The following is a 7,787-nucleotide window of genomic DNA, read 5'->3' as shown; positions in this document are numbered from 1 at the left end:
CAAAATTTTATACCAAAATAAGAATGGGTTAGATATCTTCCTTCACTACTGTTGTTCTAGAACTCACTAGTGTCACTACTAGAATCTGAAAACCAAACTTGATTCCTTGGTCTATCATCCCCCCTTAGATTTTATCCATCGTTCTAAGTCTACGGACCCCTTTAATAAAATCTAAATTGAACTGCAACCACTCTACTCTATAGTCTGAGATATAACAATACACATAAATAATAAACTCACCCTGAATGACTATATCTTAAAGTGTAAAACCCGCTACTAGTACTTATTTCTGAGATACAACTCTTAGCTTTCCAAAGCCCCAATAGTGATCATATAATAACTTAAACACTTACAACTTAGTATCTTCAGGGGTATCAACATACCCTGAGTTCACCCTTTTTCCTTCTAGGATTTCAAACTCTTCTTTCTAGTAGCTTAATTATCCACAATTCAAACTTAGATTTAACACTTAACATGGATATCCCCAAACCTTTAATGTACTATACTAACTTACTACTATTAGATAGGAATCATGAAACACTAACCCACATAAAATTTTATGAATAGACCCAACCTTAACAAACTTTTCCATATTTCTGGTCACTTTCTCATCCCTATCCATACTAAAGCATTAACATACTTTAAGTCTTCCTTAACTGAGAAATCTCTCTCAAAGTGCTACTAAACAAACTACACCACACCTTTTTGGATTACATAACCTACTAAATCTAGATAAACACTATCCTTACTTTACTAGGACTACACTTCTAGGTTCATGTTTCTAACTCTTGATCATATGTTGTCATGGGATTCTGAGAAGGGATCTGAGAACACATCTGACTTTAGCTCAATGCAGTATTTTCATAAATAAGAACAAACTCTTTCAAACTTTGGAACTTAAACGCACTGATGGGATCCTTTTTGAGCCCACATGCAATCTCATAACTGTCTGTGGGGACTGTCTGAGAAAACTCTATTGGTAGGAATTTAAGCTTGACTATTTCTATTACCCCAAGAATAAGGCAGAGTTGGCATGAATGGAGTAAGACGGTAATATGTATAGTTTCTTAAAGAACATCTCTACAGCATGATTTGAGATATGAAAGAAAGGGAATATTTCTTAAATGCCCTATATCCTCTGAAAGAAAAGTACAGACGTCGCCATTTTGGTTCCGCAAAACTCTACTAGACACGGATTCATAGACACCCTAGGACACTTGAACCTTGTGCTCTGATATCAAGTTTGTCATGTCCCGAGACTACTCCCTAGTCATAATATGGTTTAGAACCACAAGTGATCCCAAGCTAACATATGTAGTGCATGATACTTGAGCAACTAATTTAAAATATATATAAAAGAAAAATTTGCTTAGAAGAAGCATAATCATCAAGGGTTTAAGTTGTTTCAATACATAACCTGATCAAAGTTTACAATATTGAAATCTGAGAGAAGAAAAACTTAAATTTCAAATACTGACTCTGATTGACAATCTATGAAGCCTCTACTATGCTGACTAAAGATAGTTGGGACATGTATTTAGCTACCATAAATCAATAAATAACAATAAAAATACAATACATGAACTGCAACAGACTTGAGTCCCTAAAATAAGAGAACTCATCACCTGCTGACTGAATGTTGAGAATTGTCTGACCCTGGTGTGTGGACTACATCTAGTACCTACATTATGAAGGAATGTAGCCACAAATGCACATATGTGGTCAGTACTTTGGAATGTATCGAGTATTTGAGACATGCACTAAATCATGGAGGTATTTAAGGTATGCTTTGAAAAACTGAGTACATAAGTAATTTGTAAAAATATGCATTTAAATCTTGGTTGTACGTAAAAACTGTAAGGTGTAGTGAAATTTCAAAATCATGAGCTAAAACATTTTTGTAAACTGGGTAGTGGTAGAAACATAAATAGTATATGTAAATCTCAAGTTAAAGCTAAATATATTGTAAAACTAAACTGAGAATCATGTATGAATACTGAGCATAAATGCATGAACATGTAAAATGAATCCAAGACCAAGCATAAATATATACTGAAATAATCTGAATAACTGATATACTGAACATTTGGTCAAGCAAACCTGAACTGATCATAATCTGAACACTGAACTGGAAACTGTGGGAGCTAACATTTAGCCAACATCCCCCAATGTGAGCTAATTAGAGTCCAACCTATAACCCAGTTGAAAGAGTGCTAATACCTTACATGAGAACTGATACTAACGGTTTGTGGATCCACTAATCTGTTGTCCCGAAGGACTAGGGTGTCAGTCTGTTACTGGCGGGTGACCCTTAAGAGAATGCCAGTCCTCTACTGGCGGGTGACATCTCATAACCTATGCTGGCTACGTAGTTTTGAAACTTAGGGACTTCTACTAAAAGTCGCATTCCTCTACTAGAGGGTGAGCCTTCATCCTTAGGTTTGCTCGGTGCTAAGTCCTACTACCAACTGAATGACACTGAGATGTAAATTGGTGCATGCACTGATAACGGATATACTCAAGTCATGGCATTTTGAAAATAACAGTGCATACAGAATCTGAAGTAATCATGGACATATAAACTGATGTATTTAGCATAATATAATCCTGGCGAGTACTCGATATGACAATTTTATAAACTTTATGAGATAAACATGATATGATTAACTTGAAATCTTAAAACTGTAACATGGAAGATCAAATAGGTATCGGGTGTTCATAACCCACCAACATGGAGAAGAATATAATTAAATATGATGATTTCACTATAATGACATAATAGGAAATTTCATGGCTTAAACTCAAAAACCAACAATTTCATTAATTAAATAAGCTATCATGATTAGGGTACAGAAGAATTCTTGAAATTATGAGGAAACACTTGTTCATGGTTGAATTCAAAAATTACATGGAGGAATCATGGAACTTATGCTTTTCATGGAACCCTAATTTATGGAATTCATAATTGGAAATTGTAATTTTGGGCATGAGGATGAAAGGAGATCCTCATTGAATACCCACACACCTGATTACTTTTGATTCTTGAATGAAACTTTTGGGGATTTGGCTTGAAGATGAAAACCCCCAAATTTCTTGCTTTAGAGAAGAGGAAGATCGTATGTTTTGGGAGTATTTTTTGTGTTGTGTTGAGAATGAGGGATTTGGGGTTTTTTTGGGCTTCTTATTCAGCCTTAAAATAGCTTAAATGGTGTATTTTTTTGTGTTAAAAGAGTAGAGAAAAACCAAAAAAAAACTTAATAATTGTCTGGAAGCAGTCCCGACGAGTTTGACCACGACTCGTAGGATCTGGCCACGAGTCGTGGCTTGAGTCGTCATCAAGAACCTAAATTTTGACCCTTATGTTTATGGCGACGACTACTCCTTACTACTCGTAGGGTCTGACTACGGGTCGCCATCAGGAGTCGTAGTCACTGGCAACTTTGACAGCGCTTAATACTTTGGCCATAAATTTTTACCCCGATATCTGACTAAGGAAAAATTGATATCGTTGGAAAGGTAATTCAACTATCTATCTATTGGTAGGTCTTGAAATAATAAATTCTTAGTTTCCCAAACGTTATGCTAGTTTTAATCTGACTATAGTTATATTCTTCACAAGAATTTAATCGTTAAGGGATGTTTTGACTTGTCTATAAGCTAGGAGATATTTGGGATCTTAATATATGCCAAAGTTACTTGTAAAACTACCAAAACATGAGGCTTGATTCTTGAATCCTTTACTGGTCAGGATACAATTCTACATAACGACTTAAAATATCTATATACGAGTCGTATACTAGACTCATAACCACTGGGTTGAATTTTTTCTTGATTACATACTGTTGTGACTACGAATCCTTCCATATGACTCATAACTACTGATTACGGGTTGTAGTGAGGAGTCATAGTTACTTGGCTACAACTGATGGATCTACTGGAGTGACTACGACTCGTTCATGATGACTCGTCATGAGTAGTTATGGCTCATTACATTGAATCTTAGTCATAACAGTAAATTAGGCCATTAAGGAAAATTTTCCGTAACTTCTTGCCATGACATCAGATTAAGACGAGTTTTGAAGCATTGGAAAGCTAACTTCTTGGCCTATCTTTTAAGAGGTCTATAGGTTGAAAAGTATGAGGTATTACATGTAGACCATTCACTGTACTTAGGGTGTTCTTGTATGATGCTATTGAGCTGAAACAAGATGGTGAAGCCCCATTCAAGATGAACGAACAGCATGTCAAGCACTATTTAGGTAATATTAATGAGGTCAAAGTATGTGTTGATATAAGCCTTGGCGAAGTCTGAGTATCCAAGGAAACTGAGTTGTATCGTAACATTAAATCAAGTGCTTTATGGGAGGTAACCCATTGGATTATTGGTGAAGTCTGAGTAACCAGTATAGCCACATTGTGTCGTGACGTTAAATCAAACTTTTGGGCTAGGGTTTTCAACAAACTTTTCAGCTTCTTACGTCCAGCACTTGTAACTAAGGTAAACTTCTTGGCTACTACGGGTTTATATTTTGTTATTAATAATGAAATTGAGTTGGTACTTAGAAAAATATTGATTATTAAAGACACTCATGAATCTTGATAGAAGGAGCCTAGAATGGTAACAAAAATTGAAATTGTTGCACTATTCTTGAATGAAAAGTCTGTGATCATGCCCTAATTGGAAGTAGAAATCGAAGAGCTAGATGTAAAATTACAAATTTGGGAGAAATACCTATGCTTTTGAACTTGATAAATGTTGTTGTGTGAAAAATTGGACTTAAATATACAACATACACTGTGTGGGGATAAAAAATTTGAGAAAAATTTATAGTATCCTCAGGAGGGTACCTATGATGGGACTTAAGAGCCACGTAAGTAGCACTTAAGGGCTGTAAGTAGCCTCGTAGGTATCAGAATTGAATCCCTAAAGTTTTAGGGCTTTGTCTAACACTTACGAAAGAACCAACGACCCTCGTAAGTGGAGTCGTAAGTGCCCTACTTTGAGTGTTTTGATTTTTTTCAAACTTTTTATTCCCACCTTATGTTGCAAGTACTAACTACTTTTTAGGTACCATGGCACCTAAGGCACCCTAGAAGCAAAGAGTGCAGTCGAGGTTTCAGGATGAGTCCTCTGAGTATAGTGGCTCCGTGGAGGAGTACCCCTGGAATAGACTATTGGCCTAACGAACCAAGGGTCGCTCGTAGAGATAGGTCGAGGTTGTAGTAGATGTTGTTACAGCTTTATTGGGTATCCTGGGCACCAGCTGCCCCATCGACACTCATTCCGCACTAGCATATTTTGGGGCCCATATGATTATACTTAGACCGATTCCCAACCGAGGATGAAGAGGGCCTAAAACTAACCACCATATTTTCCCAATCTGAGAAGGGAAAAGAGTTTCTGAGGATGATGTAGAGGATAAGGATGAGTCTTAGTCAGGATTCAGAGATTATTGAGTCTGGATCCGTTTCTAGTCTGATAAAAAAAGAGGACACTCATGGATCTTAATCCAGGGAGAGGTCGAATGAGGCATCCGATTTGGCGAGTGAGTCCACATCAATTGCACCTTAGTCTGAGAAGGGTACAACTTAGGTGTCACAACAGATTTCATCATCTTTTGCACATAACAAACAACCACCTACACAAGATGCTCAGCCTGAGATACTGTGTAGAGAGAATACAACACATATATGATAGGGACAACCTCATTATGGAGCATAGTCATCCCAAGAGGGCCATAGCATCTAAGAGAATGATCGACTTGACTGGTCAAGCAGGGGCACCAAACTTGCATGCCTCTTTTGATCGATATTGGTTGGGGTGGATGACCGGCCCTAGAGATCTTATAAACAAACTCTGGTCTGGGAGTTTTATGCTTTCTACGCCTCCATACTTTATTTGGTTTCCCCACGGGATGGTAGGGCAGTTGAGTAGCCATAATTAGAGCATACTCTAGTCCAAGGGGTTAGAGTGGACATATCTGTGGTGTTCATACACCGAGTACTATTTGGTCAGAGTATGTAGTCCCAACATCTACTATAGAGTTTGACTTTTGGATGAGATTCGTATGGGACAGACACTACATGAGAAAATATTAACTTCACCCTCGGGGATAGATACACTATGAGAGCATTGACTTTAGATAGCTGAGGCTATATTTGGCGAGGTGGATATCCCTCTATATTTCTAGTTTGGGTGATGATGCCTCCTGGATAGAGAAAAAGGGGGAGATAAAGAATGCAACACTATATTTTACAGTAAATTTTTTGTAGACTATGGTAAACTTTAAATTGAGTCTGATTACGTTGGATAATATTTTTACATGGGATAGAGTTGCACTAATTGATAGTTTGCTGGTGGGATCTTAGATTGACTTGCAGCTTTGTTTTAGCTGAAGATTCATGAGCGTGCTTTCGGTGAGACCACTACTCTTTTCTTCCCTTATCGTATCCAGCAGCTTTGTGATGCGACTGGTGTGCTGGCTATTCCTGACATTGATAGAAGGATTGAGGTGACGAGTATGATAGATATTAGCTTTATCAAATATCCAACAAATCTGGTCTTTACACACAGAGCTCATCCACCTCCTATAGTGATTCTGGTCTATTTTGAAGGACCTTTAGTTTTGAATGAGGTTGTTTATAGGTCGTACATTGGTGATGATATTGATATGAGTGAGAAGAGAGATGCGTTCAAGATTCCTACTGAGGGAGGTCCCCAACTACATCACCTTCAGCCCCGACTTTTACTTTTGAGTCAGTTGGGGCATCTATTGTGGCCCCACACCCACTGATCTTGGTATTATTAGGGTGCCATGAGAGTTTTTATAGATATTGGTGGAGTGGCAGGATGAGTTGACAGCGCACCTTATTGATATCGAGACTCATCTTACTATATTGTATTTACAGATCCGGCCTTGGTTTTGAACTTCTCTAGAGAATGTTGAGACTCAGATTTGGGTGAAAATAAGAGCCAAGATAATGGAGTTTACTAGGGAATTACATAGCTGGATTGATGTCTTTAAGGTCCAGGTGAGTCCAAGGTTTAGTGATGTACAGGCTCCGAATCTATCTGGGATTTGAGAGTCAGGTTACGGTCATTCCTTGGGTTATCCCCTTATTTACACAGTCATTGCCTCCATGTCGACCTATGTGGTTTGACCTGTTTGTTGAGGAGGATTCGATCCTGGTAGTTTAGACCAAGAGAGGTAGATATGAGTAGCTGCAGGACCCAACTATTTTATCTTATCAAGCCTTAAAAAGGGTCGCACATAGTCTACAATGTCCGCAACAAATGATAAGCGGAGACGTAATGAGATAGTAGCGGGTCCATTTTCTAGTAGTACCCACTACCACGCCACATCAGCCAGTTGAGATACCTCCTAGTTTTGCACCACCTTCTGCCCTAGAAAGGGGTGAGTCTGAGATTGACGCCTAGAACGTCTTAGGTATGTCTTCATTCCTTTACTTTGTATTGTAGTTATACACTAGGGACAATGCGTAGTTTTTAATTAGGGTGGGGGTGTACCACAACCGAGGGTTTTCTTACAATGTTTCTTTTCTCGTCAACTATGTTATCATAGTAGAACTGGCATATTTAGGTTGTATTGTGATTGTTTTATGGTTTTTAGTTTTAACTAAGAGAAAAATAAGTAACCTGAGGGCAGATGACGTATTTTGATTGTGTTTACATGTTTAAGTAAAATAATACCCCTCCAAAAGTTTATTTTGAACTGCCTAATGTGTTTATATTTATGACCACTGTGAATCTTGTTATGGAATTAGGA

The sequence above is a fragment of the Capsicum annuum genome, chromosome 4, assembly GCF_002878395.1.
Source record: "Capsicum annuum cultivar UCD-10X-F1 chromosome 4, UCD10Xv1.1, whole genome shotgun sequence".
NCBI classification, from domain to species: domain Eukaryota; kingdom Viridiplantae; phylum Streptophyta; class Magnoliopsida; order Solanales; family Solanaceae; genus Capsicum; species Capsicum annuum.
This window is presented reverse-complemented; position numbering follows the sequence as displayed.